Source organism: Coffea arabica, chromosome 2c (genome assembly GCF_036785885.1).
Source record: "Coffea arabica cultivar ET-39 chromosome 2c, Coffea Arabica ET-39 HiFi, whole genome shotgun sequence".
Lineage (NCBI taxonomy): Eukaryota > Viridiplantae > Streptophyta > Magnoliopsida > Gentianales > Rubiaceae > Coffea > Coffea arabica.
Window position 1 is genome coordinate 55,353,200 of NC_092312.1, and position 25,388 is coordinate 55,378,587.

Sequence of the window (25,388 nt, forward strand, 5' to 3'; positions counted from 1 at the left end):
GGCTATTGAACTAAGATTGTTGTGTGTGTACCCTGGGTTTGAATGAGGAAAATAATGAAGCCATAAATGGTTGGATAATAGGTAAATACAAAGGGCGTGCTGCCCAAATTTTCGCTCGAGGGCTAAATTTTATTTAAACTTGTATACTTTTGTTTGGCCAATACCATGACCGGTTTTCCATCTTAAAACATGATACCTTTTCCATGTGAGCTTTCGAATGTTTAATTACTACTTTATACCAAAATATAGAGGTATGACCTAAGGTTTTCTCAGTCAAGACAGGCAGGCCATAATACCTACTTGAATGTATAGCGATTTTGAACCACATAAACGATTCCGAAAACAATATTTTTCGCCTATATCATTGGAGTCCTAGTTGTCTTTGGTCCAAGTGCTTTTGCCGGAAAATTTTATAACCCTTTTTAGTTTAGTTTTACGTTTGGTTATGAAACCCTAAATATTTCCGTCTATCAGTCCAAATGCCCTGTTTCGCGTTAAAGTCATTTTTATGCGTTTTACTCATCATTTATTGGGTTTCTTCGATTTCACCTAATTGGTTGTGCTATATTCTTTCTCGTTGAATCTTAGGTTTTCTCGGTGATTAAGGATACTATCCAGAAGGATATTTTACACGTTATTTTGCATAATTAGGTGAGTGTTCCTTGTTTGTTAAATGCTTCTTGACTTCATAACTTGTATTATTGATTGATAACGTGTTAAGTGCTTTTAATGATTTCCAAAACGAGCTTTCTAGGCGAGGGTGTACTTTATCGCACTCGACCTAAATAACTGTGCAATTTTCAAGGATTTAATAATTGAAATGCTAGTTGCGCATGAATGTAAGCCTTTTGGCTGAACTGGCCACTGCCCCTTGTTACCGATCGACTCGAGCCAGAAGCGGACTCGGTCGGGCGATATGGTGACTTGGGTGAACGTTTTGGTATACTCGAGTATTACCTTTGTAGGTTGGTGGAGGTTGGTGGAGCCTGGACAATGTCCAGGAGAGGGTGAATGAAATGAACGAATGAACGAACGAACGAGGGTTTATTTACAAAAATGAAATTTTCAAATGATTGGAGGAATGAGGGGAAATGTCAGGAGAACGAATGAATGATCGAATGAATTGCTCCCTGTGAGCCGTATCCTTTTCATGAATGTTTTATCGCTTTCCATTGTAAATGTTTCGTGAAGTAGTGATATGCCATATTAGTGTATTGGATTGATTGTTTTATTATGTGTTCGGAACCTCATTGAGCTTTTAGCTCATCCCTTTAGTTTTGTTTTCCTTAACAGGGGAAGGTACGCAAGGACGAGAGATCTGTATAGACTAGCTGGTCTAGCTTTTGATTTTTCTTGTAATGGTTCTTGCCCTAGTGCTTGGCACGGGCTGGTTGTAAGGTGGATTTGGAACCTTTGTATATTCGATGGCTGTACTTCTTTTGAGATCGTAATGTATATAAGTTTTGTTTAAGTTTTTGGATCATTGCTATATTTTTCGTATGGGCTGGATCTGGTTTTGCTCGAGGACGGAAGTGATCGACTGAGTCCCGGCGAGAGTTGGGTAGGCGGTCCGCCGAACCCTTTGGTTCGCCTTAGGGGGAGGTGGGGCTGTCACAGAACTAAAGAAAAGAAACAAGAGGGAATAAATTGGACTTGGTCAACTTGTGCATGGTACTTGGACTTGGTCAAAAATTGTGGCTAGTCTTGCAATGAGCAAATTATCCCTCACTTTCTCTCGGTTGAAGACTGGTCTAGGGAGCTCTTGGTCAAGATAAGAAGATTATGGTCTAGGGAGCTCTTGGTCAAGATAAGAAGATTTTTCCACTCCATTGTCGGCCAAGAGGTAAGAAAAGGAATGAAATGTCTTGGTCTATTTTGCTTCCAAGGTGAAGACTAAAACTAGTCTTGATCAAAGTCAAAAATCCAATAATTCTAAAAGTAATTAGCTAAGATTAACCCTTCATTTCCACTCAAATAGAGTTTGCACAACCAAATGAGTTTGACTACTTCAATTAAACCCTTGCAAATGTTTTCAAAATTATTGGACGGAAATAAGAAGGTATAAAATCATATATAAATCATTTTCCAATTACTAAGAAATATAATTCATTCAAAGTAGAAAATTTCAAAACAAATACGTTTCGAAAACACCTTGTAGTACAATAACCCCTTTTGTACAAATCTCCCTCTAGTTCACAAAATTTATCGCACCTACCTCGCTAGTTGGACGAATTGGTATATCACCCCAAGAAAACCAACATGCAATAAATTGAATGAGGCAATAGGAGTAAAATCACGATTCAACCGTTAGATTAACCAAAGATTCAAGGCAATTAAATTAGAATACAAATATATATATAATTTTTGAGAATATCAATATAAATATAATTTTCGGGTTCTCACATGGTTGCCAAATGAGCTAAATGAATGTCTCTTTTGTATAGCTTATGAATCGAAACCCTAAATGTACCTTTAGGGCCGTTTCACTTTTGATTTTGGCAAACCATACATGTTGTAACTTTTGTATCAATTTTGTATGCTATTTTGGCTTGTAAATACTAAATGTTATGTTGTATATGTATTTTGATGTTTGATTGGGTTCTGACGGGTCGGTTACTATGCATGGCCGACTCCGGATTTCAATTTTTTTTATTTTGGGTTATTTTGCCATTTTGACTTGGTTACGCGCGTTTGTAAGTTCCAGAACGCAATAGATCGCTCGAAACTGCACCGTTAGTCCTGACGAGAGCTGGGCAGGCAGTCCGCTAACCCCTTTCGTTCGCCTTTGGGGAATGTGGGGCTGTCACAGGTGGTATCAGAGCCTAGGTTTGAATTAGCCTGGGTGTAATAGAAATGCTCGATGTGAGGGTTCTTTATTTATGGCCTTTATGCTTATTTATGGTTAATTGCTCTTTTGGTGTAGGATGGCCGGACAGGGTGAGCCTAGTGATAGTCCTCCGGGTGAGAGACCTCGTGGAGTACTCCCAGTGATACCATACCAGATACGGCCAGGAGGGGCCGTCGTGCGTTGGAGCCCGTCTAACCGCTTTAGACGGTGCGAGTGTCGACATAAGTATGCCTACCCTAACACTCTAGTGTTTGCGGTGGATGAGGAGCATAAGGAGTTGGTCGGAGAGAATGCGAGACTTGAGGCCGAGGTGACCCAGCATAGGGCAGCCAATGAGAGACAGATTGAGCCCATTGAGGGTCTGAAGTACGACGTGCTTGAGGCAGAGGATAGGGTTGATGACCTCTGCACTCAGCTTAGGAAAGCCCAAGAGCGCGAGACCAAGCGCGCTCGTAAGGTTAAGGCTCGAGCCGCCTCGATCCTGAACCTTTGCGCGGATGTGGCCGAGGACGTGAGTGACGAGGACTCATGTGCAGGGCCTGAGACTGGGGTTGGATCCACTCCGTCGGGTGGGTCTCATAGCTCGTCATCGGTCTAGGTCCTGACTTCTAGGGTTTGTTTTGGATAGTTTTGGTTTTGTACATAGGGCGGATAGGGAGAAGGGCCTTAGCAAATCATTTTGTACGGCTAGATTAGCTACGTGTATATTTCTTTTGTTGAGGCCATTCCCTTGCGGATTGTCCATGTTTTGTACTCGACTTGACCGAACTTGACTTGACTGCTTGTATATGTGTGTGTTGTTTGCCTTGTTTGGAATGTATATATTTGTTTGGAAAAGTTTTGGGTTACTTACATGATACGAAATATGGGCCGCTTATGGGCCATGTTTTGGGCTACAAGAGATTGAATCTTTTAGTAATAGTTAGTAGTTTATTTTCTAGATTTCTATTTTATTTGCTAGGAATAAATTCGGTCCGAGACCTCATGTTGAGTTGGATCCGATTTATAGAGTCTAGGCTCACTATAACTTAAGTTGGTTAATTAGCTTTTATTGGGTTATGTTGGGCCAGCTTAAAGCCTTCATTGGATCAATTATAAGCTGACCATTAGATAGTGGATTTGAGTAGTGGAATTGGGCCAAGGGCCTAGCCTAGCCGAGTTAGGGTTTTGTCTTGTAAGGCTATATATAGCCTAGGTTTTCATTCATTAGGGGACAGTTTCAGATTTTATAAAATATATGTGAGTTTATTCACTCTCTCTTGTCTCAAGAGAATTTCCTTTGAATACTTGAGAATTAATCTCAAGTTGTTCATCGAACTTATCAATCAAGTAGTCTCCTTGATTGTGGCGTTCTTCTAAATATACTTTGGTTCACTAAACTGGCTAGTCTTGGGTTAAGGATTCTCCTTAGTTCGTGGCTCGTGATTATAGAAGGGTCAAAGTTCCGCCAATCATCCCAACTTGGTGTTCGTCTAGATCCGTCTTACATCATTACATGCATTGTTTTATATTGGTTTAGTACCATTGCCTAGATCAAGTAAAGTTATGGAAGGAACACGTAGTGGACGGGGACGTGGGCGCGGAAATAGACAACCCACACCGGATAGGGGTACTAGGGAAACCTCTACTGGACCTAACCCTGACCCCAATGTGCAAATCGCTGCCGCTATGCAGCAAATGACTAACCTGCTAGCACAAGTAGTGTAGCAACAAGGCCAGAACCCAAACCCTAACCCCGGAAACCCTGGCAACCATGTCGAGAGCGAAGACCGAGCTCTCGAACGATTTCAAAAGTTTGCTCCGCCCAAGTTCATTGGGGGACCAGATTCGGATGTTGCCGAGAGATGGCTCGAGAAGATGGTCGATATTTTTGCGGCCTTGCACTACACCAATGAACGGCAGGTGACTTTTGCCGTTTTTCAGTTAGAAGGGGCGGCCCGTTCCTGGTGGAACGTGATTCGACAAAAATGGGAACGGGAACAAACGCCCAGGACTTGGGTGAATTTCATCAGGGAATTCAACGCGAAATTTTTCCCTCATCTAGTTCAGGAGAGAAAGGAAGATGAGTTTATTCGACTCCGCCAAGGGGCTCAATCGGTGGCGGAATACGAGAGTCAATTCACCCGCTTGTCCAAATTTGCGCCTGAGTTGATCATGACCGAGTAGCGGCGGATCAGGCGTTTCATCCAGGGCCTGAACGTCGAAATCCAGTAGGACCTCGCAGTGGCTCAAATCAATGCTTTTAGCGAGGTCGTAGAAAAGGCTTAAAGGGTAGAGAGTGCTCGATTGCAAGTCCGGAACTTCCAGGCGAAAAAGCGGGGCTTTCCTGGAAGCAGCTCTGGACAAGGGGACAAAGGTACTCCCTCCAAGTTTGGACGCGGAGCTGGAGGTGGACGACAGTCAGGTTCTGGCAGAGGGGCTCAGTCTAGGGGCGGCCCAGCCGGGAGAGGCCAAGGTGGAAACTTCCAAAAAGGTTCAGGTTCAGCGTCCCGTGGACCTTGCGGGTACTGCGGGAAGTCGAATCACTCTGAAGACAATTGCTGGAAGAAGGGAGGTAAATGTCTGCGTTGCGGAAGTACAGACCACCAGCTTGCTACCTGCCCACTCTTAACGCAAGACGGAAGGGGAGCTCAAACCACGTCCAAAACCAATACGGGACCGAATAAGGAGAATGAGGCGGAACCTAAGGTGCCAGCTCGAGTCTATTCAATAGAACCTCGACAGGTCCCGGATTCCTCAGAGGTCGTAGAAGATACGATCCCTATTTTCCACCGTTTTACCAAAGTTTTAATTGATCCTGGTGCCACTCATTCTTTTGTTAACCCTGATTTCATGTGTGGCATCGATATAAAACCTGCTAGTTTACCATACGACCTAGAAGTTAGTACACCTACGGAGAATCAACGTTTGGTTACTAGTATGGTTTATAGAGATTGTGAAGTGTGGGTAGGAGAGAAAAGATTGTTAGGGGACTTGATAAGTTTGGTTATTAAAGGGTATGATGTGATATTGGGTATGGATTGGTTAGCCAAGTATAATGCCCAACTGGACTGTAAAACAAAAGTGGTTGAATTTCGCATTCCTGGTGAGGCGACCTTAAGGTTGGACATAAGGGGTAGGTTAGCCTCATCTGCTTTGATTTCGAGCATTCAAGCTAGGAAATTGCTAAGTCGAGGGGCGCAAGGATTTTTGGCCTTTTTTATTAACACCCCCACGGATAAGTTGAAAGTGGAGGATGTGCCCATAGTGAAGGAATTTCCGGACGTGTTTCCTGATGAATTAGTAGCCTTACCTCCGGAAAGAGAAATTGAATTCAAAATAGACCTGCTACCGGGATCCTCACCTATCTCAAAGACACCATACCGAATGGCCCCTGCGGAGCTCAAGGAGCTAAAGTTGCAATTACAGGATCTTTTGGAGCGGGGATTCATTCAAGAGAGTAGGTCTCTTTGGGGAGCTCCTGTACTATTTGTAAAGAAAAAGGATGGTGGTTTGAGGATGTGTATTGATTATCGGGGCCTGAATAATATTACAATTAAAAATAAGTATCCACTGCCCCACATAGATGAACTATTTGATCAGTTGCAGGGAGCGGTGGTCTTCTCGAAACTGGACCTCCGCCAAGGGTACTACCAGTTATTAATCAAGAAGGAGGATATTCCGAAGACCGCCTTCAACTCGAGATATGGGCATTACGAGTTCGCAGTTATGCCCTTCGGACTGACCAATGCTCCTGCCGCCTTCATGGACCTAATGCATAGGGTTTTCAAGCCCTACTTGGATCGATTTGTAGTGGTCTTCATCGATGACGTCCTGATCTATTCCAAGACCCGTGAAGAGCATGAGCAAAACTTGAGGATTGTCTTGCAAACCCTGAGAGACCATCAACTATATGTCAAGTTCAGCAAGTGCGAATTTTGGCTGGAGAAAATTGCTTTTCTGGGGCACGTAATTTCTCATGAGGGAATTTCCGTTGACCCGGCGAAAGTAGAGGCTGTGACTAATTGGAAGAGGCCCGAAAGTCCCACAGAGGTTCGCAGCTTTCTAGGACTGGCTGGATATTATCGTCATTTCATCAAGGACTTTTCTAAACTGGCCGGTCCTCTAACCGACTTGACAAAGATACATGGTCGGTTCATTTGGAATGCTCGAAGTGAAACAAGTTTTCAAGAGTTAAAGAAGAGATTGACCATGGCTCCAGTTCTAGTCTTACCTAGCGGAGGTGACGGGTTTGTTGTGTATACGGACGCGTCACGAGAAGGCCTGGGTTGTGTATTAATGCAGAACCGAAATGTGATCTCTTTTGCCTCAAAGAAGTTAAAACCTCACGAGCAGAATTATCCAACCCATGATCTGGAGCTAGCTGCAGTTGTTTTTGCTCTGAAGAAGTGGAGACACTACCTATATGGGGTAACCTTCGAGGTTTACTCCGATCACAAAAGCCTGAGGTATCTCTTCTCACAGAAGGAATTGAACATGAGGCAACGGAAATGGATGGAATTTCTGGAGGATTACGACTGTACCATCAACTACCATCCAGGAAAGGTGAACGTAGTGGCCGACGCTCTAAGTCGTAAAGCTCAGGTCGCAAGCTTAATGATTAGATAGTGGAATTTGCTCGAGTCGGTTTGCGAGTAGAGACCCTGTCTTGGGAGTCATAAGGTGATTTTTGGCAATATTAAAGTGACTTCCACCCTGTTGGAGAGGATTAAAGAAGCGTAAAAAGAGGATGTGATGGTACGGAAGTGGGGAGAGAAAGTGGAAAAAGGAGAAACAACTGATTTCAATTTCAGCCCTGAGGGTATTTTAAAATACCGGAAGCGAATAGTGGTGCCGAAAGAGGAGTCATTGAAAACAGAAATTCTAGAGGAAGCTCATCGGTCCAAGTATACAATTCATCCGGGGAGTAGCAAGATGTATCAGGACCTGAAAGGAACCTATTGGTGGGACAATATGAAGAAGGAAATCGCTCTGTACGTGCAGAAATGCCTCGTGTGCCAACAAGTTAAAGCAGAGCATCAAAAACCATCGGGCTTGTTACAACCCCTTGAGATACCTGAATGGAAGTGGGAAAACATCACCATGGACTTCGTTTCGGATTTATTTACCACGAACGCAAAGAGGGCCGTTTGGGTGATCGTCGATCGATTAACCAAATCGGCCCATTTCTTGATGGTGAACATGAAGTATTCCATGGACAAGTTGGCCCAACTGTACATGGACGAGATTGTAAAGCTGCACGGTGTTCCTGTGAGTATCGTCTCCGATCGAGATCCACGTTTCGTATCTCGGTTTTGACAAAAGTTCCAGGAGACTCTAGGGACGAAACTCAACTTGAGCACAACCTATCACCCTCAGACGGATGGACAGTCAGAGCGAACTATCCAAACTCTCGAGGACATGCTACGAACTTGCATTCTGGATTTTGAAGGCAATTGGGGTCAACACATGACCTTAGTAGAGTTTGCATACGACAATAGCTACCATTCGTCGATTCAAATAGCTCCATACGAGGCACTATATGGACGGAAATGCCGATCACCGATCTACTTGGATGAAGTTGGCGAGAGGAAGGCATTAGATCCAACCACTATTCCATGGATGGAAGAGGCTCGAGAAAAGGTCAAGTTGATACGGCAACGACTCCAAACTGCTCAAAGCCGACAAAAGAGCTATGCAGACAACCGAAGAAAAGACTTGGAGTTCGAAGTTGGAGACCGTGTTTTCCTCAAGGTTACACCGTTATGGAGTGTCACGGCGGATAGAGGAAAGAAATTGTAACCGAGGTTCGTCGAACCTTACAAGATCCTGCAGAGGATAGGCGCGGTAGCATATAGACTAGAGCTGCCGTCAAGTCTCTCGAGAATTCATGACGTCTTCCACGTCTCGATGCTCAAGAAGTACTATCCCGACCCCTCCCACGTCTTACAACTAGAGGAGATCGACGTGGACGAATCGCTTGCTTACGAAGAAAAACCTGTCCGAGTGCTTGTGTGAAGACCCGAAAAATTTCTTATTTTATCGAATATTAATGGTTTAATTAAGTATTTATCCACCTGTTTTCCCCAAATAATTTATTACGACCATTTTAAATCCATTCGTATGGAATAATGTCTTCATTATGTTTTTTTTTTAAATGTCCTGTTAACAACTTCAATTTTCGGAAGGATTGTTTAGGTGAGAAATAGTGAACACGAGTGTTTCGAGGTGATATTATATTCGAAAGTATGATTATCCTGGGAAATTAAGAACGGACAATAGCAGATTAAGAAAAGTTAATCGAGAATTAAAGGTGAATAAGTTTTAAGTGAGCGTATACTACTCACGCGTGGATAGTTTTCCAAAAGATGTATGGATACAATTATTGGAGATTTGAGGAGTTAATACTCGACTCATGTGAGGACTCGTAAAAAGTATTATTTTATTTAAACCTAATTTATGGCTTAATAAATTATTTAATTGGATTTTTGCCACGAGAAATATTTTCTAGTCTTATTAGACCTAAATACATGATAATATAACTTCGTTATATTTTAAAAGTGACTTGTTTCAAGAATTAATTTCCGGGAGCGCGTTAGTGAGAACAGTGAATAGTGCTTGGAAATTTTACCTGATTGAGAGTACAATAGGTTTGGAATATTAAAGATTTATACAATGGACCTAAAATAGGTAACCTTATGAATAAATACTCACGTGATAGTTAGTAGTACAACCGTTATAAGAGTTTCTCGAAGGTTTTGCGTTATAGCGTTAAAATTTACGGTACGCGTTTTCACACACGCGATTTTATTTGAGGGACTTTAGACCCTTATTTCGGGACAATTAAGAGTGAATAATATTTACGTGAATCTAAGTGCATTAGAGGTTTAGTGCACTAGTGAACCAAACGCGCGAGAAATCGAGCCGAAACGTGCCCAAACGCACCCTAATGAGAGTTGACTTTGGGGATAATTTGCACCACACATTGTGTCTTCCTTAAGAAGCTAAATTTGGACCAAACACTCTCTCTCTTAGTCTCTCTCTTGGCCGAATTCTCTGCAGCAAAAACACAACACAAAGTTGCCATTTTCATCTTCAATTCTTGCACAAAACCTTCATAGATTCACACCAAATTTGAACTACACTTAGCTTGTCACTTGGAGAGTTCATCTAGCTAGCCAAAGGAGGAGTTTTTCACTGTTTCTTGAAGCTCTTGAAGACCGAAAATTTCTGGTTTGGAGCACTAAGGAGGTATAACCTCATCCTACACCTTAAGCTTGGTTTATGATGGTAGAAATGCATCCTTAAGCTATTGCATGTGTATGGGTATCTTGATATTGTTGGAAAAATTGAAAAGTGGGCTCTATGGATTCCCACACTTGGGTTGTTGCTGATTTGATGATTGATGGTGGTTATATTGTTGGTTTAGTGGTTAAAATGATAGATTAATGGTGTGTAATTGATAGGAACTTCATTGGGTGCAAGAAGCAAAAATTTCCGAAAATACCCCTGTTTTGTTCGGCCACTATAAGGCCAATTTTTGGTGAATTATTGGCATGAACCTGATGTTTATATGTTATATTAGATGTGTGAAAAATTTCATTGAAAAATAATAAGGTTTGGTTGGGCAAATGAATTTTTTTGGGGAAACTAGCAAATCTGGAAACTGTTCCCGTATGGCTCAGACCAGCTGTGGTATTTTGACTATAACTCTGTCCTCGGATGTCGAAATCATGTACCGTCAGTGGCGTTTGAAACTAGACATCCCAGGCTTTAATTTGAGATAAAATGCATGTTCGGATTCTTTGTGAGTGAGCCGGCCCAAACGTTTTAAAATCACTGTCCTGTTTCTCGGAACTGCTGGAATGGTCTGTAGAGGCAGCAACTTGAGGCTCAATTTCGAGCTGGTTTCTTGCCAAATTTTGAAACGATTTCTTCTGTAAACTTTTAGTCCTATGAATGTATTTTCCAACGCCATAAACCACGCTCAATTCCAAGCTAAATTGACTGAGTTGTGACCAAAATAAGAGGACTGCCCTGTTTTGGAAAAACGTAATATTTGGACTGGTTTTGGACAAAAACCGTGAGTGATCTTATTAATTGAAATTTCGATGCTAAACCATTACCAAAGGTATCATGGTTGTATCTTAGACCATTATTTCACAAATGAACCATGGTTGGATAGCTTTCTTGGTTAAACGATTTGAATTTGGGAAATGAAAGTCAAAAGGCAGATTGCCTTAGAAATTTTCCGAAACTTTGAATGATTAGTTAACTACCTTCCCGAGGGTATTTTTCCCTGAAATTTGACAGAGAGATACCTTCCATATAGTATTGAAATACTGCCAATTTTGGTGTCAATCCAAGTTCGTTTCGATACCTAATTAAATTTCTAGTGTTGGAGGTTCAAATCTGGAAAATTCTTCTCCAGTCTCGAAATTTCCCAACTTTGAGCTACCGTATCTCGGTACTCAAAACTCCGATTCTTGATCCGCTTACTTTGCTATAAACCTCACTTGCAAATCTAATTGAACTACAAATTTCAAAGGCCGGTTCGCAACGTGTAAGTCGTGCCGAATTTTCAAAGTTGGCCGAAATCCAACTTAATGCTGCCTTGAAACCAATTCTGTACCTTCAAGCTCATTTTTGAGCACTTTCCACTTCGATTCATGGAAAAGTGTCTTCTAGGAACTTATAGTACTTTCTAAGAGGTTTCCAACGGTATAAAGTTTTCTAATTCTCGACTTGTACCGAGTGAGTTACGATTTTTCAAAAATTCATAACAAAACTGAATTTTTCAAATTTCAAGGCAAAGGAGTTTTCCAAAAACTCTTAATTCTCTTAGTAATATTCAAACGTTTTGCCCTCGATTTTCATGATAAAAACTCAATTAATATTGCACTTAATAAAACGCAAGTTGAACCCCGATTTACGAGTAATTGAGGTTCATTTTTGTGAAATATTCCTTAGATTGTACTAATGTACAATCTTACTTGATAATTGAGATACTTGAGTAATTATCCACCATTAACTGCCAGGCACACAAGGAGACCTTCAAGAGGATCTCACCGTGGACACTTGAACTCCAGCGAATAATCTTTATTGATTAGCTCGGTGAGTGTCAAGTGTGTGAATTTTGATACTTGCTTATTGTGGTATTTGCTGGAAGTTTTAAAAATAAGGGCGGGTGCGTACTTTATCGCACTCGTTCTAATTTCAAATGAATGAATGAAATATATTGAATGAATGAATGAAATGAAATGTTATGTCATGAATGCTTGTGTCGCTGGAGTGAACCTCCTCGACTTTCAAATGAATGGGGGACGCCCAAACTCATAGGCCGTCCTTAGACTTGAGCCGGCAATGGGCTTGGTCGGGGATTTGGGCGAGCCATGAGATACATATAAGCTCGACCTAATAAGAGGTCTTGCTTGGCATACTCGTTGAGTATCGCCCAATAATGGACATTGTGGGCCCTTGGGGTGTACGGTGGACGGAGGGAAGTAAGTGGTGATCTACGGAAATGGAAATACCGACCCGGTTGACAGGAGGGTTAATGCGGGAAGGTATACGAATGTCATCGGCAGAGCGAGTGGAATTTAGCTCCTGAGAGCTACTATATCCTTGAATTGTTTCTGATTACTTTTCCTGTTTGAATAATTGATTGTTGAAAAGACGTGATTTTATTTATTAAACTTGGGATTGTTATTTGGCTAAGTGCTTGCATGTGTGTTCTTGGCCTCACGAGCGTTTAGCTCATCCTATAGTTTTGTTTTCCTTAACAGGACCGAATCTTGGAGAAATATGAAGGAGCCATCCGTTGTACTTTTGTTAAGACTCCTGTTATATATTTTGACTAGGCCCTGATTTGGGTTGTACTTTTGGAAATTGTAAACTTGAAAAGTTTGGGCCCTGATGTGTACTTTGAATTTAAGTCGTTTCATGACTAACCGATGTACTGGTGATACATTAAGTGACTTGTTAAGCTTGAACGCTTCCGCATTATTGTATTCGTGTTGATCTCATCGAAGTGTTTAGTTCGATCTTAAATTGAATGGAATTGCTTGAGTCCTGGCGTGAGCTGGGCAGGCGTCCACGGATTCCCTTTGGTCCGCCTTAGGGAGATGTGGGCCGTCACAGCTTGACCGGAAAGTCAAAGAGCTCAGAAACAAACAGATTCCGTTAGTGAAGATACTGTGGAGAAACCATGGGGTAGAGGAAGCTACCTGGGAAGTGGAAGAAGAAATGCGAAAGAAGTACCCTGAACTTTTCGTGAGTTAAGGTAAGAAATTTCGAGGGCGAAATTCTTTTAAGGGGGAGAGAGTGTGAGAACCCGTATTTTTCATTTTCTAGGTTTTATATTTTTTTCATGGCCTGTTTTCTGCATTTTCGTGCTTAGGAAAAATTTCTAGATATTTTTAATGAGCAGATATAGTTTTTAGATGATTTTTCTAGTATCGAATAGTTTTTGAGAAATTAAGAGCGTATACCGGACATGGGACCCACTAGTGCGAAAAGTTCGAAAAAATTCGGCCAACTAGGTTAAGTTTTGGATACTGGAAGTAATTTATCGGGTGTGAAGAGATAATTAGAGGATGCTAAGTGGATTGGTATAAGAGAGACAAGTTAGGTAAGCATTTAATAAAAGGTGACAAGTGTCACCATTTGAGTGGGTTTACCTTAAGACCACTATTCATGGTCTTACCAATTGACTATGTGAGAACCCGTAAATTCCTCTTAATAATTTTCCTAGGGTTTATCCCCTTTAATGGCATGTTTTCTGCATTTTCTGGTTTAGGAAAAATTTTCCTGGTGAATTTTATGAGTAATTATGTTTTTAGATGATTTTTCTAGTATTGGAGAGTTTTTGAAAAATTAAGGATATATATCGGAGGTGGGACCCACTAGTGCGAAAAGTTCGGAAAAATTCGGCCAATTAGGTTGAGTTTCGGATACTGGTTGAAATTTATCGGGTGTTAAGAGATAAGTAGAGGGTGTGAAGTGATTGATGTGAGAGGAAAAAGAAGGATAGGATTGCATTAATGGAGGTGACAAGTGTCACCATTATATTGGATATGACTTATGACAACTATTCACTTTTTTTGACTTATTTGACCCATTGATTAAATATCTCAAAATTACCACAAAAATCACCATTTCTTACCTCCTTGGTGGCCGGCCCTCTCTAGCAAAGAAGGAAGAAAAACTCTTCAAAATCTTGGCAACTATCTAGCTCAAATCCTCCAAAACACTTGCTTGATCTTGTTTCTACTCCATAAAATCTCTCCATTTGGTGTTAGTGGTTAGTTTGGTGAAGTTTTTGGAGAAGCTAAGGTGTCCAACAACTCTACCTCTCTTGTGTTCTAGGTAAGTGGTGTTTGAACTTCCTCCTACCCTTAATGAAGCTTGAGTTGTGCTTAGTGGAAGCTAAAGTGATGACATTTGTGGTTTATTTCTTGGTTTTGAATGAATTGATGAAGTTTTCAATTTAATGGTGATTTTTCTGGTTTAATTTGATCATGATGTTGTGGTTGTCCATGATGGTTGGAAATGATGTTTAATGACTCTAGTAGGTGTAAATGATTGGTAATTGCAACCAATTTTGGATTTGGAAGGAAATGTGAAAAGTTAGGGTTTCATAACCCCCTTTTCTGTCTGGTTTTATATCATATGGTTAGAGGCCGAATTGGCCTTTGCTTTAAACATGAAAGTTGTAGGTATTGATGTGTTTGAGGTGCCTGTAAAATTTCAGGTCATTTGGAGTAGTGTAGAGTGAGAAATGTCAAAATTACTATTGCTGTTTTGGGTTCTTCAGGATGGCAGAACTGCGCCTGTAATTGGCTGTTTTGACAGGAATTTCTTTGGATTTGGTTGTTGAGGTCTTCTGATGAAATGTAGCTTGATGTCTTAGCTACCATATGCCTTTGGAATTTCCGAATTTGGACCTGTACAGACTGAGTTGTACTGATTACAGCAGGATGAAGTTTGTAAACCTGTTTTTGTGGTTCTGGTTTAGTATCTCGTATATTTGACCTGGTTGTGCTAGGAATTGGACTGAGTGATCTTCTACATTATTGTAGCCCTGTTTCTTAGCTTTCAGCTGGTTTTGGAATTTCTGGATTTGGACTTGTAGAGCCTGAGTTATGATGTTTCCGCTAGAATGCGTTTTGGTGAATCTGTTTTACGTTTTTGATATAGTATCTTGCATTTTTGACCTGTTTGCACTCAAAAATGGGTTGAGTGACCTTCTGTAATGTTGTAGCCCTGTCTTTTAGCTTCGAGATGGTGGGTCTTGCACCCTCATCCGATAATCGTAGTGAAATTGGTGCCATTACCGCAAAATAAGGACAAAACTGTTTTTATTCAGGGCCAAAGCTAATGCTATTTTTTTTGAAATTCTGGTTACCTATGATGCTTATATATGTTTATAAAACCTTATTGGGGTTGTGATTGGCATTGATTTATGACTCGTTATCGAGTCTCATTGCACTTGTTTACGTGTTCTAGGGCGTGACGGTGGTTCACGACATTCTCTTGACGAAAGTGCATGAAACGACACTTAATTGATAAGTGAGTATACTACTCACTTGAATGTTACAATGTGGCTTTGCTATATGTGATTTTGATGCCTTGAAGGCTTATTTGGCTATTGGAATTGATTGAGGTGAGGGTGTACTTGACCGTCCTCACCCCTTGTGATACCGTTAATGACTGTTTACCGCTTCACTGATATACTGCACTTGCTATATGAGATATTGAATTCACTTCATGAAAAACTGATTTGGTGTCGTTTGGACGAGTATCCAACGGCCTTACTGTACTACTGAGCTCAACCCTGTTGGTAGTCAATTGAATCGAGCCGGCGAGGGCTTGGTCGTGGAAATTGACATGCCACGGGGACTGTACTGGGGAATCTTGTAGTAATGAGACTCTTGATTCCGGTAAACTCGAGTATTATCAAAAGCTACTGATTGGAGTGCGGGCCCGGTTGGGGTATGTTTGGTGGAAGGGATGGGAGTGAAGTGGGTTCTACGGTTGGTACTCATAAACGTTGACGGAGAGTCAATGAGATTGGATCAAGAATGTAAGCGTGGAAATGGGCTCTTGAGAGCCGTCCGTATCCTTTTACCGACTTGTTTTACTTCTTAATTGTGTACTTGAAATGAAAGATTATGCTTATGTGATCTTTGTTGCTTATGTGGTAGTAACTCACTGGGTTTAAGCTCATTCCGTTCCATTTGTTTTCCTTACAGGAAATGACCACTTTTGAAAAAGGTTGTGTTAGTTGGTTGTCAAATTGAGCTCATGTAAATGTATCTTTTGGATAGCTCTTTGAATGAAACCCTGATGTGTATTGGGTTCAATTTCTTTTGATTGGCAAACCGAACATGTATATCCATGATGAATCGTTTTGATATGCCGCTTTGGCTTGTAAATGTTACATTTCAATGTATATATGTTTGGTTGATATTTGGTTGGATTTCGGATTAACTCGTATTTCAAACGGCAGAAGAAAAAATTAGCTACTCTCAGCCTAGTATCCAGAGTCGGACGTGACTGGTACTGTTCATCTTGACTTGTTTACGCGCGTGGGTATGTTCCGGAACGTATTAGATCGATGTGAACTGATCCGTAGTCCTGGCGAGAGCTGGGCAGGCAGTCCGCTAACCCCTTTGGTTCGCCTTAGGGGAAAGTGGGGCTGTCACAGACTAAATAAAAAAAAAACTACCAAAATTTCTCCATTTTCTCTTCTCTTGTGGCCTGCTTTCTCTCTCAAAAAGAAAGAAAGAAACTCTTCAAGTTTTGCTTCCATTTAGTTCAAATCCATCCAACCAACCATTGAAACTTGAAATTTCTCCATAAAACCTCTTCAATTAGTGTTAGAGAGTTGATTTGTGGGGTTATTTGGAAAGCTAAGAGGACCTATTGCTCCCTCTCTCTTGTTTCTAAGGTGAGTTGTGAAGAACCACTTTCCTTCCTCTAATGATGCTTAATTTGTGATTAGTGGTAGTATAAGGTGCAATATTATGGATTACATCTTGATTTGTGGTTGAATTAGTGAAGTTTTCTATTTATTGGTGATTTTTCTGTTTTAATATGAACATAATTGTGTGGCTATCTATGATGATTGGAAATGGTATGTAATGACTCTAGGAGGTGGAAAAAAGTGATTAATTGCAACCAATTTCTGTTTGGAAGAAAAATTGACAAGTTAGGGTTTTTGTGAAGAACATTCTGCCTGGTTTTGTAGCTCCTAGTTAGAGGCCGAATTGGCCTTAGCTTAAAACATGAACATTGTAGGGAATGACATTTTAGAGGTGTCTGCAAAATTTCAGGTCAATTGGAGTAGTGTAGAATGAGAAAAGTCAAAATTACCCTTGCTGTCCTGGTTTTGTCCGAATGTAAGAATTGCGCCTGTAATTGGTTGTTTTGGCTGGAATTGCTTTGGAATTGGTTGTTGAGGTCTTCTGATGAAATGTAGCCCTGTTTCTAAGCTTTCGAGTGGCTTTGGAATTTCGGGATTTGGACTTGTGTAGGCTGAGTATGATGTTTACACCAGAATACGTTTTGTGAATCTGTTTTTACGGTTTTGATGTAGTACCTTGCATTTTTGATCTGGTTGCACTCAAAACTGGGTCAAGTGACCTTCTGTAATGTTGTAGCCCTGTCTTTTAGCTTCGAAACGGTGTATCGTACACCTTCATCTGGTAATCGTGGTGCCTTTGGTACCATTACCGCAAAAAGAGGTCAAAAATTGTTTTTTTTAAGGGCCAAAGCTAATTGTATTTCCGAATTTTCTGGTTTCCTCTAATGTGTGTGTATGCTTATGGAACCCTACTGGGGTTATATTTGACATTGGATTATGACTCGTTATCGAGTCTCATTGTACTTGTTTGCATGTTTTAGGGCGTGACGGTGGTTCACGACGTTCTTGTGACGGAAGTGCATGAAACCGCATTTGCAAGCTTGGTGAGTGTACTACTCACTTGTGTGTTAATATATGGCTTTGATACTTGAACTTGGTGCTTTGAATGTTATTTGCTTGAAGTGAAAGTGTACTTTATCACTCTCACTTATTGTTTATCATGTTATATGAAATGCTACATGAAATGAAAGTACATGGCTTGGTGTCGTTTGGACGAGCATCCAACGACTACAATTGTTATCCTTGAGCTTAACCCCATGGGTCGTTGATTGAATCGAGCCAGCGAGGGCTTGGTCGTGCCAATTAATGTGCCTTGGGGAAGTGTTATATGGAATCTTGTAGTATGAGAGACTCTTGATTCCGGTTTACTCGAGTAATACCACAGTGCAAGTGTTTGGAGTTCGGGCCCGGTAGGGGAATGTTAAGTGGAAGGAATGGAAGTAAAGTGGAGTCTACGGCTGGTTATTTTTGAACATTGACGGAGAGTCAATGACGTCCGATCAAGAAATGCAAACGAGGGAAAAGGGCTCTTGAGAGCCATCCGTATCCTTGTATCACCACCATTAATGTGTGCCTTTGTTTACTTTTGGTGAATTGAAATGAAAAGCTTTATGTTTACATGAACTTGGTTGCTTAAGTGATAGTATCTCACTGGGCAATTAGCTCACACCGTTCCTTTTGTTTTCCTTACAGGCATATGACTACTTTTGGAATGATTCTTGCTAGTTGGTTGCCAAATGAGCTAAATGAATGTCTCTTTTGTATAGCTTATGAATCGAAACCCTAAATGTACCTTTAGGGCCGTTTCACTTTTGATTTTGGCAAACCATACATGTAGTAACTTTTGTATGCCATTTTGGCTTGTAAATACTAAATGTTATGTTGTATATGTATTTTGATGTTTGATTGGGTTCTGACGGGTCGGTTACTATGTATGGCCGACTCCGGATTTCATTTTTTTTATTTTGGGTTATTTTGCCATTTTGACTTGGTTACGCGCGTTTGTAAGTTCCGGAACGCAATAGATCGCTCGAAACTGCACCGTTAGTCCTGGCGAGAGCTGGGCAGGCAGTCCGCTAACCCCTTTGGTTCGCCTTTGGGGAATGTGGGGCTGTCACATAAACACATAATATCGCATAAACACATAACACATAATCATGATGTCTAGATGCAAGGCTCTAAGAAAGCGAATAACACGTAACACACAAGCATGCAAAACACCCCAAACAAATAAAGCAAACAAAGCCCTAACTATTACATTTGGGGCCCTATCTACAATCTAAAAAGGGGGAAGGAATAAAATAAGTAATAAAATAGATACCTAACTATTACACATTCTATCTAAATACATATCCTGAATCCCCCTAACTATTACAATTTGGCATTTAAATGCCTTTCAAATAATCAAAATTGAACTAAAATAAATATACAAAATTAAAAGAAATAAAGAGACTAAATAAATAAATGAAATGAAAACATTCAAAAGGCATGCAATTAAGCACATAAAGTCACATAGGGGCACATAGGGTCAAGTAAAAATCAAAATAAGGGGAAGAGTGTACCTCCCTTGAATTGGTGCCCTAATGAAGTGAAGTTACTTTTTTACCTTAAAAAAACCAAGAAAAGGTCAAGGCATCACTTTAATTAATAAATAATCACATGAAATGGAAATAAACACCAAATTGAATCACTCAAAGCATTCAAATGAACTAAACAACCCCTATTCATCAAATTGAAACAAACAAGGACCCATTTGAAAGAATTAAAGAAATTCGAGGGATCAATTTATTATTATTAAAATACTAAGGGTCTAAAAAAAAGGAAATTAAAATTAATGGCTTAAGATGAAACATGTCAAAATCAAATGCTAAACTTCACAAAATGAATGAAAACCCATTTATTATAATTAAATAACAAAACTAGCTACAAATTTTAAGGAAAATTGAAATCAAAACTATAAATTCATCAAAATTTATTAAAGTTTCAAATTTTATCCTAAAATCCCACTAAAATCTGTCCAACAATTATGTTAAAACATATTACAGAAAAAAGACATGTTAAGGGGATACAATTGATTAAATTATTCAATTATTTGGGCTAAAGTAGCATTATCCCAAAACTAAGGGGCTAAAATGCAATTCTTGGAAGATTTTCATGCAAATTTCATGCAAATGCTACGAAACATTTCTGCAAGAAGAAAAACTTTCGGCAGCCAGCTGATGAAGCTTTCTGCAATTGTATACAAGCTTTCGGCAACAAATTTCATACAAGACTTCGAACCAAACACAATTAAACCGTCGCTCAACACCTCTTAACAACACTGAACACTTCAACTAACCAATGACCCCAAAGCTATTGCCTATAAATAAAAACTTCAGCTCTTCAAGACATCAAACCCAGACAGGAAAATGAATACCAAATGCGTGGTTAACGCCCTCCCTCCCCCAATTTCAAAACTAACGGCTTTCAGATAGCAGATATGTTCATGGCATCCCAAGCAAATCAAACACTTCAAACAATCCAAAAACTTCAGCAACCAAAAGAAAGAAAAGGGTTTGTCCATGCTCCATATTGCTGCAATAAGCCGAGAGCTCCAATCTGTCAACATTGCTGTGACAAACAAGGAGTTCCAACCTTGTTGCAGGAACCCTTAGTTGCTTATGCCAAGTCTAATACATTTAACCAGAAAAACAACTCAATGCAGGTCCTAACTTATTTAGACACACAAATGCAAGAAACTTGGGATAGGGAGAGAGGGGACATTCAACAAACTTTCGGATACAAAACGCAGCAAATGTGACCTGAACATCTGTTAAGATTCGACCCAAGAATTTCTGGAAAAACAAAGCAACCAAAGAAAGAAAATGTTCTGGACACATTGCTGCCATATCTCAGCCCAACGTAATCTAAACTTAGGAAACAAAACCAGCATGCATTTTCATTTTGAACAACCTCAAGCATATACTAAAGCATCAAAAGATACATAAGGCTGCAAAATGAAAAGAAAACAACCTAGAAATCAAAGTTTTCTTCTGCAAATTTACAGCTTCAACCTATGCGGGCTTCATACCAAAGACTTGCACAAAAACTCATTATTTTATCAACCGTACTCACATGCGTCCCCAACCATCAGTTTTTAACACTACCCAAACATGTTTGCCTACCTTTAGCTATGTCAACCGAGAGGAATCATGCCAAGAAAGCAAGACAAACAGAAAATACAGCAATGAAATCCTTAACATTTACTTGAAATGTCAAACCAAAACATGCGAGAAAACCTTCTAAAATTCAGACTATGAAACAAACAAAATTTCATGCATCTGTACCAGGACTGAAACCCTTTAATCCTTCAACAATTCGAACCAGCAAACATTAACAACATTTCCTAATTCATTTTTGAAGAAAACAGGTCACAGGAACCAAAAGGAAACTGCATACTTGTTCAACTAAAGAAAAACGCAGCCTACCCAGCTGATAAACAAGAACTTGACACTCATTAGACCCCATACAACCCTCATGACTCACTGCTAAACATGCAACCAAGAAGATCTAATGTAGAAAGAGGTCCAAAACATGGTTTTTGGGAAGAACCAGTGGATTCTAAGTAAAACAAACAGCAAGTAACACTACAAGAAAATTGTTCATCAGTGACAACACAAAGTCATCACAGAACATACAAATATCGTCACAAATACCTTTTATTGACGACTTTTTGATCGTCACAAAGTCGTCACTAAATCCCCGTCGGTAAAAGTAAACAGTGACGACCTAAAATGTCGTCACTAAATAGTTCTCATTAGTGACGACTTTAAGTAGAGCATTTTTGACAAAAGGTCAATTCGTCAATAAAACACTTCCAGATTGTCGTCACTAATGACAACTATTTGGTCGTCACTAAATAGTTGTCATTAGTGACGACAATCTGGAAGTGTTTTATTGACGAATTGACCTTTTGTCAAAAATGCTCTACTTAAAATCGTCACTAAAAAGGACCGAAAGCCATTGTATATAACTATTTTACTGACAACAATTGTCGTCACAAATGTAACTTAGATTTAGTGACAGTCTCTGTTGTGACAAGGAGTTTTTATTTTCTATTTTGTGACAACTTTTTTTTGTCATTAGATAATTTCATAATAGCTTAATAGTCATAATTTGGCCTGTAATCATTGCTAAATCATTGATTTTAAACAAACCATACAAATAAACATGAACGATTGATAACCAAAAGTATTTGCATTAGATTACATGGTAATAATATAGCATTCTCAAATGCCAAATTCAAGTGTACATTGCCCAACTAATGCCTACAAAAATAACATTTGTCCAAAATATCACTTGTACATAAGGTACATTTACAAAAGCAATCACAGTTTAAGAAATTGAAGAACATCTAAATGAACCACTCCATGAGCAAAAGGCAATTTTGTCTTCAACATTCTTCAACCATAACCATAGATATCTTCCAAAAGCTAGTATGAATAGCATTTATCTGTCATAAAAGAGTAAAAGAAGTAGGTAAGGGGAGGAGTACAATAATAAAGAACAAGTAATGAGACTTAGATTATTAAGACAAAAATTACAATTCATTAAGAACCTCATATAATTTGGGCCCACATATTACAACACCAGCAAGAAGTTAGAAATCACAGTCCAATCTATACAAATACAACACTGCATAAGCTCAACTAAAGAGCTCTCCAAAACAGTTTTTTTTTAATTTTCTTTCTTCTTCTTTAAATAGCTCAACTTATTGAACAATTAAATTGGACTCCCACAGTAATTATTGTTTAATGTTTATGCTTTTGGTTGTTTATATATTAAAACTAGGTGATTGCTTCCCACGCAAGGCGTGGGAACTTTAGACCTGTTAGTAAGGTTGTATTTGTTATTGTAATATTTTTAATATTTTAGATGATGAAAAGAGTGATGTGGTGTGTATCGTGAACTTGGGCTGGGAGTGAAAAGGAGTATTAGTCAAAAATATATTAGTTCAAAGAGTAGTCATGTACTAATACAAAGGATACAGCCAATGCAGTAATGATGATTCACAAGAAAAAGGAAAGCATGATATTTACATATACAGCTGTAATTTAGTATAGATGATTCAAAAGAAAGAGGCTCCTTTGACGTTCAAATACATTCCATTAACATGTAACAACAACTCAGATGACAATGAAATAAATTCACAAGTACCAATCACTTGGTCATTACTGCAGTAACAGTTAATGGAAGTAGCAAGATATTGCTACAACTTGGTCACATGCAAATTTTTTTTTTGTTCTGGGTTCACAAGGAATGAATTCATAAATTATGAAGCAGCAAAATAAATTCACAAGTACCAATCACTTGGTCATTACCACAGCAACAGTTTCAATACCAACAGTTTCAACTTTCTTGAGACAATCAAGTTGCATCTTAAGTTTGCAAAATATCAAGTTTTACATGTCCATTAAAAATTTTAAAAAGTACCTTTGCTTTCATCACCACCTTTCCGGCTTAGAATACCTCCTTGAACACCACCCCCATAAGCCACTACTTCATCTGGTTTTACACTCTTGTTGGGTTCCTTTCCATCAAAGTAGTCCTTGAGAAGTTATTGGACTTTTGGGATCCTGGTAGCCCCACTAACAGGAACAATTTCATGCATCTGGTGGTTCTCCAAACCAGCATCCCCCATAGCCTTCTTGACAAGTCCCATGTTTTTGCTAAAGAGGTCATTGTTCAACTCGTCAAATCAAGCATGAGTCCTAACTTGCTGCTGGCTGCTTAAAGCTCTTTTGGCACGTTCAGCTTCCCTCAGTTTTCCAAGTGGTCTATTGTGGTTGCTGATGTTCTTTCCATGTTTCTTGTTAATCAACTTGATGAAATATTCTATAATCCTTTGATGAAAGCCTTTGCCTACAATAAAACAGAGCAATTAGAACCATATGAAAGCTTTTTATAAGAAATGTAACTAATAAAACTTATACAAGAAATTGGTTGCTTTAATCATTGTTCAATATTTTGCAAAATCAACAGTTAATTAGTGTAGTTAGATAAACTTTTTTAATTCGTAGTTAGACAGGCAACTGCTGCTGCTCTGGGTTCATTGATAGTCCTAGCAACATTCAGCCCAACAATAATACCTGCATTCTTTGTTGCCTGCCTCTGGGCATCATTGAAGTAAAATATGATTCAACGAGTAACTCTAGAAATTGAACTATACCGGGAACAGTTACCACAGCATCCTTAATTTTCTTTGCAAGGAAAGCTTTAGCTGCTTCTTTCATCTTAGTTAAAACCATTACACTAATTTCCTCAAGACTGAAGACTTTAACCTTACTATCCTTAATTTTCACCTAGATATAAGGTTTTCCATCCTTGTTCACAATCTTACAAGGAACGAGCTTCATATCCCTCTAAACTTCATTAGTCTCAATCCTGTTATATAACAGTTAAGACTTCAGTGAGCATATGTATACACACCAAAATGTTCCAGCAAAAATGATAAATACACGAGTGTGCCTTACTTTCATCCAATAAGTCTCTTGACATCAAAGATAGTTCTTTCAACATTAACATCGAATCAGTCTTTCGCTACCAGCAAATGCAATCCATGATGGCTTAATACGATTCCTTGGTCATTTGCTGTGATTTCAACATGACCATTTTTGTAAATATGAGCACATGAATAGGTAGTTCCAAGATCTATTCCAATGACTATTCCCAATTTTGCAGCTTATTCTTTGGTGATGGAAATTGTAGATAGACAGCCTTTTGCACCGAAAAATATTATTGGAAAAAGTAAAACTCTTATGTATAGTTTTTGAGAGAAAAAAACTAAAACACTGCAGGATGAAGCAATTCCACACTCATGATGAAATCCACAATTACTCGAGCAACCGTGGGATTGAAGAGTTCGAAGAGCTTGCTCAAACATTGTGGTGACCATCCCAAGAACAAGTGGAAAAAATAAGAACTCATTTAATTTCAAGAAAATGAAATGAACATCAAGTATCAAACTAACAAACAGTGCAGGAACAGAAGAAGGATATGAACTGCGAAGAACAATCTGATAGATAGCCTAGTGGTTAATGGTTTTTTTCCCATCTCCCTTTTTTCTTCCTTCCCAATCCTTCCTTGCAAAAAAATGGCTTTGAAAGTATCAAATAGTACCTATCAAATTAGCGAACTGAGTTAGTTTAAAGAAGATCCTATAATAGTTATTCTAAAAATCTTTAGTCACTTGCTACGTGAGGAGGGCATGGCAGATAATAACTCTTTGTTTTTTGGCTCATTTCGAATTGATATACTTTTTGGCTTAATTGGAGAGAACTAATTTGAATCATTTCCAACCAATTTACAGATAAGAAAAATTTCATTTATGAAAATCAAATAGAAAAAATAATAGCACAAAAACAATGAAAATAGACATCAATGCCTAGTAAAAAAAAGGCGTTCTTTTATCATTGAAAATTAGGCCAATGCTGATCAATGAGCTATAGTTGTTTGACTATCAACAGACATAATATCAAGAAATTATGAGAGCTTTTTTTGCTGTAACATCAACAGGCATAATATCAGATGTGTAATCTTGTTTTACCAGAGTTTCTGCCTATACAGTGACAATCTAGCACATTAACAGGCAAAAAC

General features: G+C 39.2%; 1 pseudogene; it reads right to left on the reverse strand.

Moving 5' to 3' along the window:
- Positions 1–21,970: 21,970 nt before the first annotated feature.
- LOC140035995 (luminal-binding protein 4-like) lies at positions 21,971–24,810 on the reverse strand (annotated as a pseudogene).
- Positions 24,811–25,388: the final 578 nt, after the last annotated feature.